A 13,610-nucleotide genomic window follows, 5' to 3' on the forward strand; every position below is an offset into this window, starting at 1 on the left:
CGCCTGCCGATGCAGGGGATACGGGTTTGTGCCCCGGTCTGGGAGGATCCCATATGCCGCGGAGCGGCTGGGCCCGTGAGCCATGGCCACTGGGCCTGCGCGTCCGGAGCCTGTGCTCCGCAACGGGAGAGGCCACAACAGTGAGAGGCCCGCATACCGCAAAAAGAAAAAAAAAACAAAAACAAAAACAACAAATAAAAGTTATGGGCTGCTGCCAAAACTGTATTTAGAGGGATGTTTATAGCTTTAATTATTGATAATAGAAGGAAATAAAGTTTAAAACTCAATGACCTAAACTTCTACCTTAAAAAGCTAGAAAAAGAAGAGCAGAAGTTCTCTTGGGGCCCTTTCCAGTGAATCACTGACCCTCTGATTTCTATCACTATATCTTAGTTTTCTTTGTTCTAGAACTTCATATATAGAATCATATACTATATCTGGCTTCTTTCACTCAACTTAATGCTTTTGATATTTACCCCAGTTGTTGTTGTATTAGTAGTTCATTACTTTTTGTTGTTTTTGTTGAGTAGTATTCTATTGTATGGATATTTAAAAATGTATTCATTTATCTGTTAATGGACATTTGTGTTATTTCCTGTTTTTAGCTACTACAAATAAGACTGCTCTGAATACTGCTATACAAGTCTTTTTGTGGACATATGTTCTCATTTCTCTTGAGTAAATAACTGTAAGTTGAATTGCTGAGTCATGGAGCAGGTGTATGTTTAAATGTGTAAGTAATGGCTAAATAGGTTTTCAAAAGGTTGTACCATTTTATACTCTTCTTGGCAATATACGAGACTCCCAGTTGATTCACTTTTTGCCAACATTTGGTATCTTTAGTCTTTCTAGTTTTAGTCATTATAGTGTGTGTGAAGTGGTATCTCATGGCAGTTTTAATTTGTGTTTCCCTGGTGACTTTTGATCATCTTTTCATGTGCTTATTAGCATTCATTTATATTCTTGAAGTGTCTGTTCAAGTATTTTGCCCACTTTAAAATTGGGTTGTCTTTTTATTATCACTCGTGTCTAAAAGTAATCACAGAATGCCCAATTATCTAATAAAAATTAGGACATTTATGAGACTTGCCTATGACTTCACCTAAAAGACAGGGAAAAGGCCTGATCATACATCAGGGTTAAATGGGAATTTGGGGAAAGATTACAATTATAATCTGTTTATATCTTATGAGTCCTGCTCATACAAGAAGTTGAAAATATAGCAAGACACTTTTAAAAGAAAATAGGACAGTGAAAAAGAGAATCAAGAAGAACTTCTAGAGGGTTTCCCTGGTGGCACAGTGGTTGAGAATCTGCCTGCCAATGCAGGGGACACAGGTTCGAGCCCTGGTCTGGGAAGATCCTACATGCCGCGGAGCAACTGGGCCCGTGAACCACAACTACTGAGCCTGCGCGTCTGGAGCCTGTGCTCCGCAACAAGAGAGGCAACGATAGTGAGAGGCCTGCGCACCGCAATGAAGAGTGGCCCCCGCTTGCCTCAACTAGAGAAAGCCCTCGCACAGAAACGAAGACCCAACACAGCTAAAAATAAATAAATAAATAAATAAATTTATTTAAAAAAAAAGAACTTCTAGAAATGAAAAATTGAGTCATTTGAATTTCAAAAAAATTCAATGAACCACTTGAACAAAAATTTTAAAACCTCTGAAGAGAGAATTAATGAACTGAAAGATATTACCTAAAGAAATTCATTACACTGTAGCAGAAAGAAAAAAGGGGGATTAAAATATGAAAGAAAGATTAGGAGATACCAAAAAGAGAAGGTTCAACAGGTTTATAATCAGAATTTCAGGAAGCCAGGTAAGAAAGAATGGGCAGAAAGAAATACTTTTTTTTTTTTTTTTTTTTACTGTACCGGGCCTCTCACTGCTGCGGCCTCTCCCGTTGCGGTGCACAGGCTCCGGACGCACAGGCTCAGCAGCCATGGCTCACAGGCCCAGCCGCTCCGCGGCATGTGGGATCTTCCCGGACCAGGGCACGAACCCGTGTCCCCTGCATCAGCAGGTAGACTCTCAACCACTGCACCACCAGGGAAGCCCAGAAATACTATTTTTTTATACTACTGACTCAGTATTTTTCAGAATTTAAGAAAGACATACATTTTCTGATTCAAGAACCGAGGTTCTTATGCAATTAAAGAGTAATATTAAAATTTTGATTAACTTGAAGGACTTCCCTTGTGGTCCAGTGGTTAAGACTCCATGCTCCCAATGCAGGGGACTACCTCAAACAAGTAAATTTTAAAAATACACACACACACACACACACACACACACACACACTTGCTGAAGTATTAAAGATGAGTAAATCTTAAAAGCAACCAGTGAGAAAAGACAGTTTACTTAGACTGATAACATTTCTCAACAGCAAGAGACCAAGGCAGTAGAATACCATTACCATTTAATTTAATTTTCAGCTAGAGTTACATATTGACAACCGGCTGTGAAATAAAGATGTTTTTCAAATGAAGACAGAATCGATAAAAGAGCTACTAAAGAAAAAAGGAAATTAAACCCAGAAAGAGGAAGTGGTTTGCAAAAAGCATTTTTACTAAAGTAAGTGGTAAAACTATGAGTAAATCTGAATAAACATTGCCTGTACCAGACAATAAGTAAAAATAACAATTAATGAGGGAAATGAGATAGAAAAAGGAAGTAAATTACTAGACAAGAAAATCATGTAAGACAGACAGTAAATGGAAAATGAGGGTGACCTGAGGCAAAAGACCAAGGTTCTTATGCAATTAAAGAGTAATATTAAAATTTTGATTAACTTGAATGACTTCTCTGGTGGTTCAGTGGTTAAGACTCCATGTTCCCAATGCAGGGGACCAGGGTTTGATCCCTGGTCAGGGAACTAGAGCCCGCATGACGCAACTAAGAGCCCACATGACATAAAACTAAGACCCAGTGCAGCCCAATAAATATTTTTTTAAAAAACTTTTTTTATTAACTTGAGACTTTTCTAAGTCAGGTAAAAGATTCAAAAGTTAAGAGTAAATACTAAAAGAAAAGAAATAGAAGGGAATAAAGAAAAGCTCCACTAATCCAACAGAGGAAAGGAGGGGGAACGAAACAAGAAAAAAAGAGCATAATTTATGAAAAATAAAAATTAGGATTGTAGAAATACATCCAAATATGTCTGTTGTCACAGCAGCGTAAACAAAATAAACTATCCAGTTTAAATATAGATGCTTTGATTTAGCTAACAAATCCAGCTACATGCTCTTTGAATGAGATATATTTAAGTCATAATGATAAGAAATATATACTAAGCAAGGATTAACCAAAAGAAAGCCTCTGGGGCTTCCCTGGTGGCACAGTGGTTGAGAGTCCGCTTGCTGATGCAGGGGACACGGGTTCGTGCCCCGGTCCGGGAAGATCCCACATGCCATGGAGCGGCTGGGCCTGTGAGCCATGGCTGCTGAGCCTGCACATCCGGAACCTGTGCTCCGCAACGGGAGAGGCCACAACAGTGAGAGGCCCGCGTATCGCAAAAAAAAAAAAGAAAAGAAAAAGAAAACCTCTGTAACTCTATCAATATCCAACAAATGAGACCTTAAGGCAAAAAGTATTTGAGATAAAGAGAATCCTCACATACATAAATTATTCTCCAAGAAACTACTTTGCTAAATAAAAAAGCACAGTTTTGGCTATGAAACTGTTTTTTCCTAACTTCCCTTGCAACCTTTAGAGAAGTATTTCTACTGGAAAAAAAATAATAATAATAACCCCTTTCCATCCCACCTCCCAAATAAATCAGATCTAGAAATTACTAAGTTTAGTTCTTTTATCTTTCCTTTTAAATTAACCCCATGGCAATTTAAAAGGTTTTAAGCTGCTTGCAATTTTCAGCAGTGTCAAAGGAAAAGGAAATCATGTTGAGTGCTCGTATTATTTTATTCATTAAATCCTGATTGCAAAGAGCAGCAAAAGGAATTATAGATTTAAGTGAGGGTTCTCTGCAAGTTGGGAACACTGACTATAGTATATCAGCAATTATATTAAATATTAAAAATTATAAAAGAAATGAAAGTTTCCAGGCAGAACAGTAGGTAGTTTCAGAAACTGAGTTCCTCTTTTGCCAGGTTTCAGATGCATTTCTTATAATGCATGGGCATTTCAATTAACTTTCTTTATTTAGCTTTTCTGTTTGTGAAAGAATATAATTTCTCCATATATAAAATAGGGATAATAAAACTTGCTCTACCTAGTGCAAGGTTATTGTCAGAATAAAACTAAATAATACATGTGACAGCCCTTTGCGAACCTTTTAGTTTTTACTATTGAATGTAAGAAGTTATTATGAATCCATGGTCCTAGGATGGATTGTTAGTATTAGCTTTACTCACCATTTCTTGAACATGCCTATAAAATTTCAGTTATCTGTTATTGTGCTTTGTCTAATGTTTAAGAGTAAAACTACTCCCATTCATACAGTTACACAAATATAAGCAAATCATGGCCCAGTAAAACAATTCTCACCATTCATCTCTCTCTCATTGGAAATGCACACACTGGAGTTAAATGTATACCAAAGAGAAAGAAAACTTGTTTCAGTGTTTAGTGTAAAGAAGTGTTTTTTCTTAGTGGTTGGTTTTGTAGCTCTTGTAAGTTTGGTTAGAACGTCTAACCCATCATTCTTATTTAGGTGACCCTGAATTTTTGAGGTGGAGACATGAGTCTGGCAAAAAAAAAAAAAAAGTGGTCAAAATAGTAGAGAAGAGGGGGTGCGATGGAATATGCAGTGGATATGATATAGCAGTGTTCCCTCCAAAAGCAATGGCCGCCTTCTCTTTCTGTGAAGTCTGTGGATTCACACAAACATATCTGCAGAAAGAGCAGGTGCGCTGACCTGTCAAAAAGCTGGGAGCTAGGTGAATAAAGGCAAGTCACTCCATCTCTCTGAGCCTCCATTTTCCCACGTATAAAATAAGGATAAGAAAGTCTACTAAATACGGTCTTCAATCCACAGCTCAGTCTGTCTGCTTTTGCACTTCAGGAGATCAAGTGCTTTTTGTAAGCTACCACCAAGACCTCTGGCTCTCACACTAGGCCTTTAACTACTTCTCAGCCTTAGTTTCTCACCTCTCTGCAGAGGGCCAGTCAACTTAGAAGTAATCAGCCAACTCTACTGTCTTTGTAAGCATTCTTCTCCCCATATCTTCAAAATGACTGAGTCATCCTGAATCATCGCAGCTGCAATGGCATTCCTGACCACCAGGACGCATTCCCAGGTCACCGGTAGTGAAATCTTTGGCAACTGGGCCACCACCTTGTATCAGAGACTATGTGTGCCCCACCTACCACTCAGGACGGTATCCTCTTCACCCACCAGGGATGAGTTAACCAGTCCCAAATCTCCATCCTAACACCTGTTTTCAACCACCTCTTTCTGTATCATTTTGTGTTAGTTCAGACCCTCCAAGAGGCAGATGCCGGGAAATGCAAAGGAATTTGCAGGGAAAAGGAGCGGCTGTGAGGGGAAAAAGGGGAGTGAGCCACAGGAGGCAGGGATGGCTGGCAGACAATGTCAGTCTGACCTCACGAGGGAGGGAGGAGAAGATGAAGTGCTGGGTAGGAGAGTTTTAGATGCAACCCAGTTCAAAGAGGAATTCAGCCAGGCTGCTGGGAGCCCATCAGAGGGGTCCCCGTCTGGCAGGAATGGGCCTGACTTATGATTGTTGCTGTGTTCACTCATTGGCCAGAGCAGTTAGTGGAAAGTGGGATCTCCACACAGATGGATTCTGTGCACAGCAGCCGGGACAGTCATCAGTTAGGCTTCTCACGTTGGGAGGTCTGAGTTGTGCATTTTTATGACCACTATAATGATGGAGAAACCAGATAACATCTTGACAGGGTGATCAAAATAGATATCACCCATGAGGAGCACACCAGTGTCATGTGCTTCTAGATATGATACCGTGAGGAGGACACCACAACGCTTCCGTGGTATTCCTACCAAAAATATATAACCTATATGTAATCATGAAGAAACATCAACAAATCCAAATTAAGGGGCTGTACATAAAATAATGACCAGTATTCTTCAAAAATCTCAGTGTCATGAAAGACAAAGTCTGAGAAAGTGTTCTAGATGAAAGGGAACTAAGGAGATATGATAACTAAATTCAGTAGAGACTCTGGATTGTATTCTGTGCTGGAGGGGAAAGAATGTTATGAAGAATATCACTGGGACAATTGATAAAACTGGAATATGGATTGTAGATTTGATAAAAGCATTGTATCAATGTTAAATTTCCTGAATTTAATTATTGTACTATGATTATATAAGAGGCGATTTTTGTTTTTTGTTCGCTTTTTAATTGAGATATAGTTGATGTACAATATATATAAATTTCAGGTGTACAACATAGTGATTCACAATTTTTAAAGGTTATACTTCATTTATAGTTATTATAAAATATTGGCTATATTCCCTGTGTTGTACAATATATCCTTGTATATAAGAGGCTATTCTTGATCTTAGGCAATACACACTGACGTCTTAAGGCATAAAGGGACATAATATATACAACTATCTCTCAAATGGTTTAGAAAAATAAATTATATAAATTAGACAGACAGAATATGAAGGGCGTTTTCCAAAAGGTTCGTTGATTGAGATGCACATACAACTGCTGACTTTGTCAATGATCAAATACTGCACAGAGGCATGAAAAGTACATGAGCAATATTAAAACAGGTTTTAACACTGACTCTCCTGGCTTCCCGCCAGTGAGATGAAAGAGGTGCTGAGTCGAGGTTTTATGGGGTGGCTATCTTTTCTCAATCACAACTATATGGTGATTCATCATTGCACATGCCAGAAACTCCACCCCAGTGGATGCAATTATCTGTTTTATTTTCATTTTCTTTTTTCTTTTGAAAAAGCTAGTTGGGTATGATTCTAAGTGTGGGCACGTTGTCTTTAATCCATTAATCAGTACTGCCATACTGGTTTACAAAAAGGGGATGGGAGGGAGGGGATGATCAGACTGCCAGTGTACATTTTAAGCTGTAGAAATTTTAAAATAGATACTAGGTCAAGAAGGACACACCCAGACATCTGAGATGTCCCTATCAAGCTCTTATTTTCACAATGCTTGCACACACAAAAAACAGGTTTATAACTTTAATTTTTATCTCCGTTCACCCAATGTGTCCAGTTTATCCTTTTCAAACCTTGCTGACATCCCTTATCTCCTAGACATTACATCAACCTTGTGAGCTAGCCAGCTCTAATGATGGACTGCCTGGGTCTGAGTCCCAGCTCTGGTGATTACTGCTGTGTGACCTTGCACAAGTTACTTGACCTCTCTGTCAAGAGAGTCTCAATTTTATTATCTCTGTATTAAAGATAAGGATGCTCAGGTTTCGAGCATCTTGACAACTTGTTTAAATCACTTGGCAATTTAATGTAAGAAGTGGGAACTTCTATGGAGCTTTTAACTCTCCTACAAAGATACCGATTAGTTTCCACTAGCACCAGCATTGTGTGAGTTCAAGGAATGTTGCTTAACAGGGTGTTGTTTGAAAATAGAAGTCACATCTCTTATTAAGGAGGTTAAACATTTTTTTCCTGCCATTCAGTTCTATTCAGCAAGCATTGTTTAGAAAGCAGGCAGAAGAAAGGGAAGATGAGAGAGAGCTTTGGAGTCAGAAGCTTTGGATTTGAAGCCAGGCTCTGTCACCTAATCTGAAGTTTTCTCTTCAGTAAAGTGGAAATCCTGGTACATAAGCTGTAAGTTTGTTGGGAAGAGTAGCAATAATAGGTGTACGTAGTAGGCATCCAGCTGAATATAGCTTTTCAAAAATATACTGTTTTTTGTGTGCTTGCTACTCGTCAGGAAAAATGCTATACACATGAAATACAGAAACACAAAAAATTTAGTCCTTACCTTTGGGGCTCACCCTCCAGAAATTTGTAATGTTTCTTCTCTGAGAAAGGATACTAAGCCAGTCATATATGCTGCAATTCTTTTTTCCCAGGGCATTTTAAAATTTTTGTTTACGTTCTTAATTCTCTGAAATTTTCCCTTTTTGTGTAGTAAATCTGTCTGATTTTTCTCTTATGGTTTATTTGCAGCTTTAAACTCAGAAAGCCCTTCTCTACTTCTTAGGTCAGATCAATATTCATCTATATTTCTTTCTAGTTCTTTTACAGGCTTAATTTTTCATGTTTAAACCTTTAATCCATCCAGAGTTTATTTGGCTACATGGTTGCAAGGTGCTGAATAGTTCTCTTTTTTAAGACACATTTCTGATGATGCTGGTTGATGAGACTAGCTCATTTGGCTTGTATGCATTTCTATCTCAATAACTTACTGTCTGAACTGCCTGCTGTGAACATGAATTGCCCTTCTTGGAAAAGGCCCATGGGGTAGAAGTATATATCTACGGGGTTTATCCCATTTAGTTGCTTCATTTTTAATGCAGAATAACAAATATCAACTCTTTTGTCTCAATCATATGCATGTGGAAACTGTGACAGAATATTTTGCATAAGGGCTAAAGGTTAGAGCCTCCTGAAGCCCAGAGAAAAGTGTGAGAGAGATCAAGCCCTGTCATCACCCATTAGCCATAACCATGCCTGCACCCAAACTTCCCTCACCTGCCTGTCATCTCTTCCCATGTGCTCATCTTTCCCAGATGGACTCTGGAGCCATTTATGCAAGGGAGATAAAAGTCTAGTACAAGAATCATCACTGATCCACCCATCCCTTCCTCAGTCCATTACTATGGTTCCTTAAGTACTGTTCCAGGAACTTGACTTTCTCAAGAAAAGATACAGGAAACAGTCTCCGAGTTAGTCTGCCTGGAAACTCCAATGCATTTTCCCCAGAGATCAGACTCGGGCTGGGCAGCCTCACTGTCCAGGAACAGTTGTGGACAAGACAGTTTGCCCGCATAGGGTCTTGCTGGTCACCCAGGGTCACAGTGCTGGTGTAGAGTGCCTGAAGATCACGGTTTGGCCCTCTGAGCATGCTGAGAGGGTGAACCTCCAGCAGCCGAGCCAGGCTGCCCACTGTGCCCCTCAGGATGCTCAGCCTGTAGAGCTTCGAGAGTTCTCTCTCACCACCAATGCCCAGCCTGGCTTCCCTGACCTCCTACTTTGAGAGGTGAGGAAACCCCTGATAGGGTTCCCACCCCCTGCCCCTCACCCATTCCATGAATAAGGAAGTGTTAAGAGTCTCCCACCTCTAGTCCTCATGAGGTGAGTTCACTGGAGCAGGTAGACCTTGAAAGGAGGAATGACTGAGGTTGGTCTCAGCACAAACTGCTGACCTTCTCTGCAGGGGTCTGGAAGGAAACAGTGCACCTGAGCACTTGTACATGCCAGGTTTTCTACATTTGTGAGATGGAAGCTATGCCACCCTCTCTGCCCTGGCTCTCCTCCCAGTCTCAGGCTACTTGAGACCAGGAATATTCCTCTAACATGACCACGTTCACTACAGACCTCCAAATCACACAGTCTCTTCTCAGAATCCTTTTCTCTTTTTTCTTTTTTTTCTTTTTTTTGCGGTACGCGTGCCTCTCACTGTTGTGGCCTCTCCCGTTGCGGAGCACGGGCTCCGGACACGCAGGCTCAGCGGCCATGGCTCACGGGCCCAGCCGCTCCACGGCACGTGGGATCTTCCCGGACCGGGGCACGAACCCGTGTCCCCTGCATCGGCAGGTGGACTCTCAACCACTGCACCACCAGGGAAGCCCTAAGCTTCTTTTTAAATATGTGGGAAGGATAAATACCATGTGATAGAAATATGCATTCAACCCATTCATCCTAATAAATACATTTCTCAATAATAGAAGTTATGAAAAGAGACCCTCCCTCTAAATGCATAGGCTAAAAGCACAAACTCTCAAGGAAATGACAGAGTATTTAGCAGAGAAACCTTTTAAGAAAGAAAAAATATACATACAGATAGATAACACATATATGTGAGAGCTGATATATTCCTCAGAGACAGTTTTCAGGCAAAGTTTCTCATTGTGTTTGTTTTTGAGTTTAATTACAGGGTAATAGCATCACTTTTTTTTTTTAATTTGGATGATTGCAGCTGCTTTGTAATGGATTTCCTTGCTTATCTCATACCACTCTGATCCATCCTTCCCAGTTCTGCCTTCTCTGGTCATGGACCTACCGGGTCTAAAGCCCTCCTTTGTCATTTCTCGAGTTTTGTCTTCTATCATTTTCCCCAACATGTGACCTATATTCTGACCACCCCCAAAACATAGTTTCCCTAACTGGCTGGGTTCTCTCTCAGATGTCCAAGCCATTGCCACACTGTTCCTTTTAGCCAGAAAGCCCTACCCACCCACCCTACACCATGGCCATCTGGTCAAATAAAATGTGTTATTCAAGTCTCAGTTCTAGCATTGTCTACTTCTCCTTCAGAGGCCTTCATTTATACTCCAGGCAGGCAGGAGCTACTGCCATTCTGCTCTCATTTAGTACCGTGGGTGACCTTGTATTATCCTTGCTTGGTACATGGCTGTCCCTCCCACTAGACAGCAAACTTCGTGAGGGCAGGGATCGTGTCATTCATTCCTTACTTCCTAAGTTCCCAGCACAATGTTGGAAATCAACAAATATGTATTGAATTACAGTCTTTAATAGCGTCACCATTTTCCATCTACACACGTCTTTATCTAATATTTCCCAAAATTAATGGTGCTTATCACTTCCCTTGCTTAACTTGTCATCCTGGAAATGTCCATGTTTCTTGTCTAAGTCTACCTTTTAAACTCCCAAGCTGGAAAAGATTAAATATTGATAGCAGCTCCCTGATTTTTCTCCAAAGGCAGCCAAGAGCTAAGACCCAACACACTGTCCTGTATTCATAGATAACACATGCAGGATAACACAAAGCTGGAAAAAACTAAATATTGATAGCAGCTCCCTGATTTTTCTCCAAAGGCAGCCAAGAGCTAAGACCCAACACACTGTCCTGTTTTCATAGATAACACATGCAGGATAACACAAACAGCCGGTGCTGGGTCTGAAATCAGGCATTATTAATACCCTCTCCTTCTGTAGACCCGGCATGGCAGGCTCACAAGTGAGGATGTAAATTCACTTTGTCAAAGCAAACATTTCTCTTGGGGGACATGGGCTCAACCACCAGGAGAGAGTAATGACCGTAGCCCACAGGAAGCGGGGGATGAGTAATTTACTGCTGCTAGGCAATTAGTGCTGCTAGAAAAAAAAAATTGCTTTCATTTAAAATTCTCTGTAAACCATATGTATCATGGCTCATGGGATAATTTATGTATCATTAGAAACTAAGGAACATATATCACGCTAACAAATTGTCTTTTCCATCCACCACAGCTGATAGCTCCCAGGGATCTTTAAGAACTCAGAGTTTTGCTGTCCTTATTACAAAAGGTGGTGTGGAAATGTTCATGTGTACCCATTTACCTTCTCGTTCACTCCCTGGTTCTCTGGCAGAGACAGATGGCAAGAGAAACATTGGCCATCAGTTTCATCCTCTGGTTTGCAGCTTCATTTGCTGTAAATGAGCCTATGGTAGAAATGCCATGAGTTGTATTGTTTTCCCTAACAACTTGAGTGTCTGTTTTGAGATTTGGTTCATCTTGAAGTCTTCCCAGTGCTACTGTGTTATTTTCTCCAATACACAGCAAGCTGAACAATTCTACAGCTTCCCATTCAAAGATGGGTCTTTTATTCTAAAAGCAAATGACTGCAAAGACCTTGGAGCGAGTGCTTGACTATCCAGTGGGTGGAGCAGGTCCCAAAGGACTTTGCTGAGCAAGGTGAGAGGTCATATGGCAACTAGGCAAACATGCTCGAGTTTAGAAGAACCACCCTAAGCTGATTCTCTGTCAAGGGAAAAACATGAAGTGGAAATTGGGAAAATGAGGCTCTTCATTGATGGGGGGTAGGGGGCAGGGTGGTGCACAGGGAAGGGGGTAAAGTTGAGCAGCCCAGCTCCAACCTGCCAGCGTGACATGCAAATGATATTGGCCAATATCACCAACCACAGTAGTTTAATCTGTGAAACAAAGATGTGAGATGAAAAGAAGCCCCACAGCCACTTACTTGCGAGAATAGAAACTGAGAAAAATGATGCACCCAAAAGTCTGTTAAAAAGTATTCCCGGGGCTTCCCTGGTGGCGCAGTGGTTGAGAGTCCACCTGCCGATGCAGGGGACACGGGTTCGTGCCCCGGTCCGGGAAGATCCCACGTGCCGTGGAGCGGCTGGGCCCGTGAGCCATGGCCGCTGAGCCTGCGTGTCCGGAGCCCGTGCTCCGCAACGGGAGAGGCCACAACAGTGAGAGGCCCGCAAAACAAACAAACAAACAAAAGTATTCCCACTCAGCTTCACTCTTTCCTTTTGTTACATTTCAATTATTTGAAAGAATGTACAATGCTGGGATCCTAGTCTTTTCCTAAAAGGCCATGCTTTAATCATTTTGTTAGTCGCTGAGTTACACAGTCCCATCATCAGAATTTGCTACATCAATTGTGAGGCCCTCTGTTAAAAAAATATTGAGAATTTCAAGACTGTGAGGGCAGAGCATTAAACCTTTTCAGATGCACAGGTCACACAGACACGAAGCTGCCTTTTATCAGTACTGAGAGCCCGGAACCTCTCAATTAGAAAAAAAACAAGGAGGGGAGGCAGAGGTGTTCCCACGAGCTCCAGCACCAGTTCCCAGGCCATCATTCACTGTCCTTAGGTGCCTAAGATTAGGATGCCGCGCTTAGGGTTTCGCCTGTGAGGTCCTCAATCATCCTGTCACACAAGAGCAACTTCGTGCATGTTCTACAATTATGGGAAATTCTAGATATTTGCTAGAGAAAGACTCTGCGTCATTGGAATACTGTGGTCGAGACGTTCAAACTTCAAGTCAGGGGTAGCAAAATAAGATTTGCTCAAGTTACATGAAAATAAAGGTGAACCAGTGAGTAGTAAAATGGGGTCTAGTTATTCAATGGTATTGGAAGAAGTGGCCGACACACATGAGTGATACAGATATCTGGAATCGTATCTCTAAGCATCACGGCTCTTTATATTGTCAGGAGCAATCCATGGCCAAGACCATAGTTGCAGTTCAGGGAACATACTTTCCCAATGACTCTAGGGCCCCTAAACCTCAATGACAGTGCTGGGCTATTTTTACAGGGAGGCCCTCGGGTACTATAGGGTGACTGGCTAGTAACCTCTAAATCAAGAGGCTGGATCACTGTGCTTTTCATAAACCTAAGATGCTAAGCCTAGGCCTCCTCGGGCAGGAGGGTGGGTCAGGCAACCCTCCCACGATTGTTATGATGTGAGCCTTCAGCAGGGGTTGGGGACGGTGACTGGAATCTCTTGAAGACCTTTTCCTAAATACCCTTTCTCACCTTTTCACATTTGCTACCTCGGATCAGCAATAGCTGACCTGTACTTCACACATTCTGACAAATTTGGTTGAGACAGTGGGCTCCTAGCTGAGGACAGAGGGTCTCACCCAAGGTGAAGGACTGGGGATTTGTGACACTTGTACACCTTGGGGAATTTTACCCTCTCATCAGGACTGACAGCTTTGCCCCTGAAGGCAGGGTATTTAGGCTGTTCA

The sequence above is a fragment of the Mesoplodon mirus genome, assembly GCF_964341445.2.
Source record: "Mesoplodon mirus genome assembly, chromosome: 3".
Classification (NCBI taxonomy): domain Eukaryota; kingdom Metazoa; phylum Chordata; class Mammalia; order Artiodactyla; family Ziphiidae; genus Mesoplodon; species Mesoplodon mirus.